At 38.7% G+C, this 12,208-nt stretch overlaps 1 long non-coding RNA gene across 1 annotated transcript; it reads right to left on the bottom strand.

Moving 5' to 3' along the window:
* Positions 1 to 229: 229 nt before the first annotated feature.
* Positions 230 to 3,191, bottom strand: LOC118486721. Its single transcript, XR_004879644.1, has 3 exons — positions 1,049 to 3,191; positions 847 to 953; positions 230 to 430 (listed from the first exon to the last, which is right to left on the bottom strand). It is a non-coding gene; the product is annotated as an uncharacterized LOC118486721 (long non-coding RNA).
* Between the last annotated feature and the right edge of the window lie 9,017 nt (positions 3,192 to 12,208).

Below are 12,208 nucleotides of genomic sequence, written 5' to 3'. Positions count from 1 at the left end.
TTATACTTGTTCGTATTGTATGTGACATCCATTAGCAACACATGTGGAAAATCAAGGAAGTACTTGTATGAGATTTTAGGAACAAAGAATAAGTCTTCCAACATGTTTGAAACTCTATTGGTAGTTACAAAATATATATTAGTTACAAAATATTAGGTGAACAAGCTTGAGTAGTTACAAAATATATATTATCCAAACAAACTCATTTAAACTAAAACAAGACCCTTAACCTAGCTAGATTATATAACTAAGTTGAAACTTGAAACATGGGAATTAAAAACTATACCTGATCTGTTGAAGATCCAGACATCTCTTTAACTGTAGAGAGCGAAGGCTACTTCCGAAGCTCCTCTTTTAAAGGGTCATAAAGCTTAAAGAAAAGTAGGATCTCCTCCTTAGTTTTCACAGGTGGGGGAACTGGCTATGAATCCTACATCAAAAAAGAAGTAAGTGAAACTAATAGCATAATTTTTTTATATAACAATGTAATAAAGAGTTAAAGGTGTACGACTATACATGAATGCATATCAATAATTTGAGGCACCAATAATATGAGGCACCAATAATATGATCATTTTACACGTTTTTTTTTCAATTTTAATAATAATAATAATAATAATAATAATAATTCATTACTAATAGTAAATAATAATAATAACAAAAAGACACTAAAATATAATAAAAAGACAACAAAAAGACAAAAAAGACTAAAAACAAAAAGCAAAGGATTGATGGATGTGATCTTTTTATAAGGGGGTGTAATTAGTAAATAGGGGGGTGTGTATAGTAACCCAAAAAGAAAAGCCTAATTCATGATGAAAGAAATCAAAAAAAAAAAAAAAACACCTTTAAGATGAGGAATTTAAGAGACTCCAATTAGAAGTAAATGAAAGACCTTGTGACTTTGAAGCCACAACACGTTGCCAACCACCACCATAAACCCTATCAAATTCCTGCAAATAAAAAAAAACACTAATTCGTCAACAAAGTCAAACCCAAAGAACACATTTAAAAACCAAAAAACAAAATATTTAAGCGAAAAAGATACCTTATTGATACGGCAACATGGAGGTGCCATCAATGGCATCCTAATCATTCATGGCTTGAGCCTGCAACCTCAATTACCAGCGACGTATCCAGAATTCTTTTTCTTATGGGTTTACTTTTTTGGTTGGTCAAAATTTCACAAACATCAGTAAGAATTTTCGGGCTGGGTCGGATCGGGTCGCAAAACATAATAAACCCCTAACTTCCATATCAAATTTCCATTAGCATTAGCCGTAAAGAAATTCATATTCACAATTTCAAAATCATAAACATAATCATAAATAAATAAAAAAATTGAATGTTTACCATCGAAGAATTTACCTTAACAACACAAAAATATGTATCTGAAGAAAATCATTAGTTTTCTTTGAATAAAATGACTCTCAAAACTATGAAATCCATAAATGAATCAAGCATTATCTCTAGAATCACTAATCTTAGTTTAAAGCATATAAAAAGTTAACAAATTGAAAATTAACATAAAAAAACTATAAGGTATAACACACCTAAAAATTAAAGAGATTTGGAACTTAGAGTGGTGGATGGTCGCCGGAGATGGAGGTGGTGGACGGTCGCCGGAGACGGAGGTGGTGGACGGTCGCTGGAGCTGAAGACTGGAAGGGGGCTGGACAGGGTGGAGGCGAGATATGTTTTGTGTTCACATTTTTTGGATTTTACTTCAGCCTAAGAAAAAGTGAATGAAAAATGAGGACTTTACCAATGTTTTAAAAACCGGTTTAAACCGGCCGGTTGTAGCGGTTGAACCATCCGGTAAAACCGGTTGAACTGCCCGATACACCCGGTTAAACCGTTTTCAGCCAGATCCGGTATGGTATAAAAACCGGATTCTAAAACATTGGACTTTACTAACCAAAAAAAAGAATGAAATATGAAAAAAGTTGATGGATGCTGTGAACCGAACTCAGGATCTCACAATTGGAAAGGGCGCACAATACCAGTGGAACAACAAACATTTTTTTCTAATGGGTTCACCTAAAATTTATTTATGGGTTCCTACTCTATTTTTTATATAGCTTTTCGATAAAAATTACAAACCGGCTGGGTTCTAGGAACCTGTTCTTTTAGTATAGATCCGCCCCTGTCAATCGCACACCTATATCTTTCACATATGCTTTCCCAACCAAGAACAAACGAAATATAAACGATGAAAATTGATAATGGAAGTCCAACATATTGATTTCTAAACTAACCAATTGTTCGTTAACAACTTAAATAATAACAATTACACATGAGTAAACTAATAAATTATCAACATTAACAACTAATCAAATCATGGATGTTAAAGAAAACGACACTAACCATGATTAGAGTTTCATCAAGGCAAAATTAAGAACTTAATTCAAACTCAAAAACTCAAGATTGCCCTTTCATCGACCCAGATCAGAAACCATTGTTTAGAGTACCAGCAGCAACCTAATTTGAAACCTAACTTATAGAGTTATAGCTCAATAAAAGAAATAGAATTTGACACGTTACCCTTCTGTGAAAGTTCTGTGCATACTATATGTAATTTAGAATCAAATAATACATGTTTTCTATTTTAATAAACTATCCATTTTTACATTTTTACAGGCATTCTACCGTCCATTTTCACTGTTATCATAAGAGCTCAACATTAATATCTCATGGTGGACTAACACAGAACCTCACTTTCATATTTCGTATAGTTGAGCCACATTTGACATTAACAGTTATAACAAAAACAAACGGGGAGGTTACCTGTATGACTTGAACTTGAACGGTTGTCTACTCCATTCGACTTGTCACCAGCCATACTCCACTTGCTGAACCCTAACCGCCGCCTTCAGAAAACCTCTTAATTTCGCTAGAACCCTAATTCGTCGGAGGCCTAATCACACTGATAATCACCACCGGAACCGCACCCGTCACCACCAGAACCGCACCCTGAATCTGGCACCGAATCACCGGAACCACACCCTGAATCCGGCACCACCGCACACTGATAATCTCTCTAGTCACCACCATACCACCAGTGATAGGCGACGCTGCCGTTCCGGCACACACACGGGGACATGGCCGGCTACCGTTCTCTCTCTTCATCGTTCTCTCGCGTGGTAATCGGCGGTGTGTGGGGTGTAGTAGGTTTAGGGTTTTATATGGGGGCTTTACATGAGACGCGTGTGGAGTAGAAAAGGTGACGCAGACAGGTGCCTCACCACTTTTTGAACAGAGTAAAAAAAGGTGACTCACCTCTTAGGTGGTGTTTGTTTTTTCTGCGGGAAAAGGTCTGCAGTCTGCGGACCACATCTGCAGGAGAAGAGGTGGACCAAAAGTCTGCAGTCTGCAAGGAAAAGAGGGTTTGTTTTTTTACTTCTACAAAAACATCTTCTACACACACAACACACACACACACCACAGAACTTCTCTCTCTCTGCCTTCATCTCCCCACCACCACCACCACCACCACAACCATCCACCGTCCACCGTCGCACCCACCATCACCCCCGTCGCAACCACCACCACCACCACCTAACACTCAGCACCACCATCTCACTCAGGTATGCGATGAAGATGATGGTGGTGATGATGATAACAGATGATGGTTTCGATTTGGGGGTCGATTTAGGGGTTTTGTTAGCGATCGATGATGATGATGATAACAGATGATGACGATTTGATTTGGGGGTTTTGTTAGCGATCGATTTGGGTTTCGATTTGGGGGTTTTGGGAGCCGCACCGGCGGCGGTGGCAGGGAAGAAGGTGGAGGTGGTGACGGAGACGTGGTGGCGGAGATGGTGGAGGTGGTGGCGGAGACGTGGTGGTTTCGATTTGGGGGTTTTGGGTGGTGTTTGTTTTGTGGGGGTGCATGTGGTGGTGGAGGTGGTGGCGGAGACGTGGTGGTGGACGTGGTGGCGGAGATGTGTGGTGGTGGAGGTGATGCAGGTCTGTGGGCAGGAGAAGAGGTGAGAAGAGGTCCGCAGACTTAAGGCCATGTCTGCGTGGGGAAGAGGTGAGGCAGACGTTTTTGGTCTGCAGATCTTCCGGAAAACAAACAAGTTGCAGACTTCAAACATCTGCGCGCGTCTGCGCAGCGCAGACATAAGTGGCCAGAAGTGCTTCTGGCCAAAAAACAACCACCACCTTAGTCACTGTTCATTTCCCTTCAAATATTAATAGATATTATTAATATTAATTCTGTTAATATAGATAGTTAACTATTTGTTACCATTTAAAAAATAAACGTAGTTAATCTACGAGTCTGATCAGATTTATATGAACGGGTATAAAACATAAACATAATTGTTCATTATGGTTTGAAATTTTTGAAATTGACCGACAAAAAATATTAGATTAGAAGGTATGGTGACGGAGGATGGGCCGCCACATCACCGAAAATGAGGATGGGCCTAAAAGGGATGGACCAAGAGGGTGGGGGATGAACCCCTTTATGTATATATATGTATGTATGTATAGGTATATGTGAGAGAAGGAGGCACGATGAGATCGTCTGTGAGCAGACGGAGACGACGGGGACGGGCCAAGGGGGGCGGTGTTCCGGGGCGGCGCCGGGCCTTGGCCGTCCCCCATACCCATTAGTCTTAGAAAAGTAGACCGTAAAAACCAAACTGATAAACAGTTTAAACAGTTTTACAGTTTTAAACCGAACCATAAACACCTTATTAAAACCTACAACCAACACCTAACTTTTCTTTTTCATGCTATATTTCACTATATTAAATATTTTATATTATTATATGTTAATTACTTGTGTATAATTTAGCTTATGTTAATACGGTTTTTTTTTATCTTCTGTAACTCTAATACTCTATTGTCCTTTTTTTGCATTGTTGATTGTTTTGTATTTTATTCTTTTATTTCTTTTTGTTAATTCGATTGTTTATATTAACTTATTGCTTATATTAATTTATGAGTAAACTGCAATTTTACCCCTGAGGTTAGATACGATTGGAACTCTTACTTCCTACCACGAAAGTTTTGTTGTCTTACCCCTAACGAATGAGTCGGATAAGGTCGTGTTAACAAAAAATGGTATGTATGTTGGTAAGCGCTATGCCCTAAATGGAATGTTTAAACTCAATGTAATGGTTGTGAATGCAATAAAAGAAACCGCTACTAGTTCTACTTACTTGATTGAGTCTTCTTATCTTTGGCATGGTAGACTAGGTCATGTTAATTATAATTCCATTTGTCGTTTAATTAAACTTGATTGCATACCAACATTCGATATCGACTCAATTAATAAATGTGAAACTTGCGTAGAAGCAAAACAAACGAAATCGTCATTCAAAAAGGTTGAACGAATCACCGAACCCCTCGAGATGATCCACACTGATGTGTGTGATCTAAAAGCAATTCCTACTCGTGGTGGGAACAAGTACTTCATCACGTTCATTGATGATAGTACAAGGTATTGCTATGTTTACTTACTTAAGAGTAAGGACGAGGCTATTGACAAGTTTATCTTGTTCAAAGCCGAAGTTGAGAATCAACTAAATCGGAAAATCAAAATCGTAAGGAGCGACCGAGGAGGTGAATATGTTTCACCTTTTATTGATGTATGTGCAAAAAGTGGAATCATCCACGAACTCACGGCTCCTTACTCCCCTCAATCAAATGGCATAGGGGAACGGAAAATCGTACCTTGAAAGAAATGATGAATGCCATGATGATAAGTTCTGGTGTAAACCAAAACATGTGGGGGAAGTAATCTTATCGGAAAATTATGTGTTGAACATGATACCCAATAAGAAAAAGGATGTAACACCTTACGAATTATGGACGACAAAGAAACCACCATATAAATCCTTGAAAGTGTGGGGGGTGTCTAGCTAAGGTGGTGGTCACACCGCCTAAGCGCCTACTAATAGGACCCAAAACAGTGGATTGTGTATTTATAGGTTACACTCGTCCTTATGGATATATCGCTTTCTTGTGCATGATTCTAAGAACCCTGGAATATGCAATGGCACCATAATAGAATCTAAGGATGCATCATGGTTTGAACATATGTTCCCACGCTTAGATAAAAGTGAACCGAGTTCTTCTAGACCGGTTGAGGAAATTGTTCCCGAGGGTGAATTTGAAAATGATGAACCTCGAGAACAATCTAAGATTGAGGAAGTTGAAATCAGGAAAAGTAAACGGCATCCATCCTTTGGCCCAAAGGTTTCTTACCTATATGGTAGAAGATGAACCTCAAATGTACCAACAAGCGGTGCATTCTTCAGAAGGACCTCAATGGAGGGAGGCAATCAAAAGTGAGATAAGGGTTATAATGAAATGTCAATGTCCACAAAGGGACTATTTCGAAATATCGTATCCCCAAAAGGGATTTTTGATGAAATAACATGTCCATAAAAGGACTATGATGTGTGTAAAATGCAACATATAAATTACATCAAATAAGGCATAAAACTAACCCTTTTTAAGTACTAATGTTGGAAAAAGTGTATTTTTGTCTTCCTTTTGTATTTTCAGGATTAAATGAGCTCAAATTAACAAAAGAAGCAAAAAGACGGCAAAATCTAACATGAATACAAGAAAGGGAACAAAAGTGGACTGCCCGACCCCTCGACAACATCCTCCCAAGCAAAACAGAGAAGACTGAACACGCCCCGTGCTCAGCGAGCACGGGGCCGTGCCCAAGAAGCAACAGAAAAGACAAACCTGTATAAGCTTCTATTGCTCACCACGGGGTCGTGCCCAGTGAACACGGGGGCGTGCCCAGTGAACACGGGGGCGTGCCCAAAGTACTGCAGGCGCATTAATTGTAATTGCGAATTACAATTAATGAGGAGAAATAGTGTCAGACGGGCACGGGGGCCGTGCCCAGCGGACACGGAGCCGTGCCCAGGCTTCTGTTCAGCCTATATGTAATACTCAAAAAGTAATAAATATAATAATAATAATTAAAAGTCTTTAGGTGCTATGATGATAAAAATTAAAAATGTTATGCATATATTTTTGTTGTGTTACGTAGGTGAAAAAAAAAAAAGAAATAAGATATGCATGCAAAAATAGATTAAGCAAACAATTTCAAATTCGTGAATTCCGAAGTGAATTGCGGCAAACCTTTTTCTTTATTATCTCTATGGATATTTTTTTTTAAAAAAAAGCCCATCTCTCAAACTAATTTGCCAAATCTTTGGGATGTTATACTGATAATATCATACTTGTTAAACTCGTTTAGAAAGCACTTCTAAATTCGATCTGTTGTTCCACACGACTGCCACCGCACCACCACTGCCACACACCTTAGTTCCGTTCCGCATGACCGTCCGAAGCGCTTATTGTGTGTCTCCGGTTACCTCCGTTCGACGCCACCCTTGCCGCACTCATTCCCGTGACCTCCGTGTCGCCGGTATAGTTTTGACTCCCGATCCAGCCACCGTCACACCGTTGCGCATAACAACCACGTCTTCATCTTTAAGCACTCAACACCGCTGCCATTAGCCGTGCTCCAAGCCAACGTCGGTACCGTACTACCGTGATCATCTCGTGTGATTCGTATTCCATTTGTGACCGCCGCGGTGCCACCGTCTACCACCACGAACCAGAGTTGCCACCACGGATTTCCTTTGCATTCCGTTCAAGTCGGTTTGATTCAAGATCGGCCGTGAGTAAACCGTGAATAACCCCTGTCGTTCATCTCGATTCAGTTCTGTATGATCATCTGAGGTACCAAATCGAACCGTCATCCTATTTGAAAATATTCATGCAAATCTTGGTCTTGTTTTGATGTTTCTGACGAGGAAGATGATACAGAAAAGCCATGCTATATTAAATATTAAATTAAAAGTTTTCAATTCTACAAACTCTCACCCACATGTTTCAATTATATTATTTAATATATAATAGTTCTTTTTGTGCACTCATAAATGTCCGATACAAACTTATATATTTGATTGTTTTAAAATAAAGAGATAATGCTTTATATGGAGGTTGGAATTATATATAATCTATAGCTTGTTATATAATCAGTCTGTCATCGATTGTGATACAATAAAAAAATGAATTTTCATTTTGTTTAAATATATTCTAAATGTAACATTTTGGTGAGACTATGAGATTTCGAAAGCTTAATAATTGGACAAAAATCCGTATAGTCTTCGTCGTCGGAAATTGTTAAGCCATCTAGCTAGATAACCATCTCGGTATGGCATAAGAGTAATCCGGTAATGATTTTAATGTAGGCCCGTGTACTAATTGTGGACGACTTGATTTGCTTTTGCTTTTTTTCCTTGCTAAATTTAAGGTACGGATTCTGTTTTCTTTTCATCATAGTATTTTTATTCAAGTCTGTTACTTTGTAGTACGGATGTTTTCGTCAGTAGTTCTGTTTCGTATTGTTATATGACTAGTATGTATTGTAGCATGCAATAGACCTTAGACCTTGTGCTCATTATTGCATGTTCCCTTTAGACTTATGTTAGGATACATTTATTTTTATACGGCTTTGTACTCTGTCACCCGAGCAATTATAAGTTACTTGTCGTTGGGGCGTCAACGACATGGCACTCATCGTGACGGTGCGTAACTAAAGTTCACGGCGTTTCTAGTTTGTGCTTGTGTAGCACATGGCCCCTAGAGGCGAATAGATCGATCTTAGCTCTGACTCCTGACTCCTGACTCCTGACTCCTGTTGAGATGGAATAATGTGTGTGCGCCTACACGCACCATCTCGGCGCATGGACTATAGCCATGCATGCCTTTGTTTAGGCTCGTGGGTGCTTCTATATTACGTGACTTGTTTTATTATTATATGTTGTCACGTATGTCTTGTCTCTGTTATGATATGTTTGATATGATTATATGCATCTGATTATGTTCAGTATCTGTTATCCGTTCAGTATAAGTTTTGGGATTCAAGTTATAAAAGTATTTGTTTCAGTGCCATCTTTTGGATTTGTTAGTGTCAGCACCGATCTGTTTTGCTTCCGTATGCCTGCCTTACGTTACTGTTGATTTCTCCGTTACTGGGCAACTTTTTGGCTCAGCCGTAGTTTTCTTTTTGTGTTTGTCTTATTTGTTTGATAGGTAATTTGGGAAACTTGGGGATAAGTGAGGAGTGTCTTGAAGATAAAGTTTTGTCTCATTTCAGTAATGTAAGAAATTGCAAATAGGATTCTTTTATAATTGTTGGATTGATATCTGTAAGAGTGACAAGTCAGCCCCTCCGGGCTGGGTGTTACACTATAAATAGGAGTGCTTGGATCCATTGCAACTCATCCTTGGCACACCACCTCTCTCACACTTAATCCACCACCCACCACCATCACAACACCATCATCCACCACCATCATCCATTGTCCATCATAGAGTGTGTGAGTCGTCTCGGGATCCAAGCTTGATCGTAAGAGTTCTTGACAATCAAGGCCATGTTTGCCTAAGTCTCTTACATCACTTGGTGAAGATAAGTGTTTAGTATAATACTTTTTATTTTTAATCTTTTGCACTTCTTAATGGGTTTTGTATTAATGACTTTAATAACTAGTTTCTTATGTTGAAGGTGATTCTTCCTTATCGTTTGTCCGTGGTGTCTTGGCATTATTTTACTGTCTATATAAAATAAAAGATTTTCACCATTCATATCTCCACGGTCTATATGGAGGTATGTTGGCTAACTGGTCGGGGGTTAAGGGAACGGTTTGGTAAGGGTCTTGCCCTTGTTCAGCGTTTAGAGGTCCTGCAAGGGACCTGGGTCAAATTTAGTAGGACCTCCTTCGATACCCAAAGGTATTGGATGACGAGGGTCTAAACTCTTTGATCCCCTCATAAGTTAACTACTATTAATACTATAACCCGGCTATTTAGGACTGTATCCCTGCTGACTCAGACTACTTAGTCGAGGGTAACGTCACCTCCAAAAGAGGGGCCACCCATAATTTGCATTAATAACTTAATTAATTATCTTTCAATAATCCGACCCTTTAGGATTGTATCCTTGCTGACTCAAACTACTGGGTTGAGGGTAACGTCGCCTTCAAAAGAGGGGCCTACTACAATAACTAAGATAATCTCTTAAACAAGTGCAAAAGTGCAAAAATAATCAAAGGTTATACTAACACACGAGTCGGATCCAAGTGATTCATCTTGTCTATCTGTTTTTATTTTTATTTTATTTTTCAGCATTTAGTTAGTTTTATTTTTCTTAGTTTAAAAAAAATCTTTTTCTAACATTTTGATTTGATTAGACGTGGAGGATAAACCGGTACTAAAAGCTCTTGTGTCCTTGGACGACCTCGGTATCTTACCAACACTATACTACGTCCACGATGGGTGCACTTGCCCATATGTGTGTTTAGTGTTAGTAAATATCGTGTTTTATAAATTTAAAACTTGGCTAAAGTGTAAAAAGGGCTTAAAATATATATCTAAAACATATACACACTTACACGCATCAAGTTTTTGGCGCCGTTGCCGGGGACACAAGGATTTTAAGAAAGCTTAAAATCGACGGCCTAATCAGTTTTTCAAAACCTTTTTAAAACGCGCGCACATTTTTCTGCATTTTAGTTTAGTTTGCATTTACAGTAGCTGAACACGGGGTCGTGCTCACCGAACACGCCCCCGTGCTGCACACTTTTAGTTAGATACCCAGATACAGAGTCTGAACACGGGGCCGTGCTCGCTAAACACGCCCCCGTGTCCAACGAGACCAGTAACTTTAATTAAAACGCCCAGATACAGACCCTGAACACGGGGCCGTGTCCAGCTTCTGTTTCCGTCTTTATTTCTGTTTTCTGGTCCCGAGACTCAGTTGTGGTCTGTTGAGTAATTCCTATGGATCAATACTCAGGAGGTTACAACTACACCTATGAGGAGGATGATTATATAAGAGACTATTGCACTAATTGTGGTAACCCGCACTCGGTACAATATTGTAACTTATTTCAACCATCCAATTCATACAACTATTATGAGGAGCCCAGGTACGAGCCATCGACTTCATACACATCCTATGAAGACCAAAGGTATGAACCTTCTTCCTCATACTCATATTTTGATGAACCAAGGTATGAACCCTCATACTCATACTTTGAGGACTCAAGATATGAGCCACCACCTTCATACACTTGTTATGAGGAACAATGGCGTGAACAACCCACCTCATATGAGTGCTATGAAGAACAAAATTTCGACCCTTATCCATCATATGCTTACAATGAAGGACAATGGTGTGAACCATCTACTTCATATGGGTACTATGAGGAACCAAGGATCGAACAACCGGATTCAAGCTTTGAGGATCCCGATCCTTACTCTATCACCGACATAGCCGATAGGATAATAGAAAACCTTAAATTTATCGAAAGATGCATAAAAGAATCTCGCGCAAAGGAAGAGGAGTCCCGCGCGTGAGAAGAATTAAAAAAGGAAGAAACGATAATTGAGGAATTAAAAATGGAAGAACAAATAAGTGAAAAACCGACACATGAGCTAAACAACGAAAAAGGTGAGGCCGATAACATTAAACTTCAAGAAGAGTCTAATTTTGAAGAAATTAATCTCTTGTCACCTTCTTTTGAAAATCATTGTTTAGTAACCACTCATGCTAAGTTTTTAAAAGAGTTAAACACTAACACTAAAATTGAGGAAATGGTAAGTGTTAAGTTAACTAATGATCAAACTTCACTAATAAAAGAAGATCCTTTTGAAATTAACATTACACCGGTTCCATGTTTTTTTCAAAATTCATTTATTAGTAATATCACCATTGATAAAGATCTTTGTGTTAACATAATGCCTAACTACATTTTTGAAAAATTAAGTATTAGTGATTTTTCCCCACTTCAAATACCCATTTTTCTATCTAATTGGAAAATAATAAAATCAATCGGTGTGGTTGAGGATGTGTTGGTTCAAACAAATCAAATGGTTATTCCAACCGACTTTGTCATCCTCGATGACGCTCCTCTAGTCTTGGGAAAACCTTTTGTAAAAACTCATGAAGCTTTGAAAAACCGGAAATTTAACAATCTACCTCTTCAGTTAGGGGCATTCAAAAGGAGCATAGATCTTGAGCGTTCAATGAAATATCCTTTTGGAAATAATGACCCCCTAATTGAATATGAAGATGAGCCACCCGATACAAGTGAAGAAGTTGACCACTTTGTTGAAGAAGAGGTCGCCATAGAACAAACCTTTAAAGTTCTTA

This window comes from Helianthus annuus, chromosome 2 (genome assembly GCF_002127325.2).
Source record: "Helianthus annuus cultivar XRQ/B chromosome 2, HanXRQr2.0-SUNRISE, whole genome shotgun sequence".
Lineage (NCBI taxonomy): Eukaryota > Viridiplantae > Streptophyta > Magnoliopsida > Asterales > Asteraceae > Helianthus > Helianthus annuus.
Note: the sequence above shows the minus strand (reverse complement) of the source record. Positions and strands in the feature narration are given on the sequence as shown.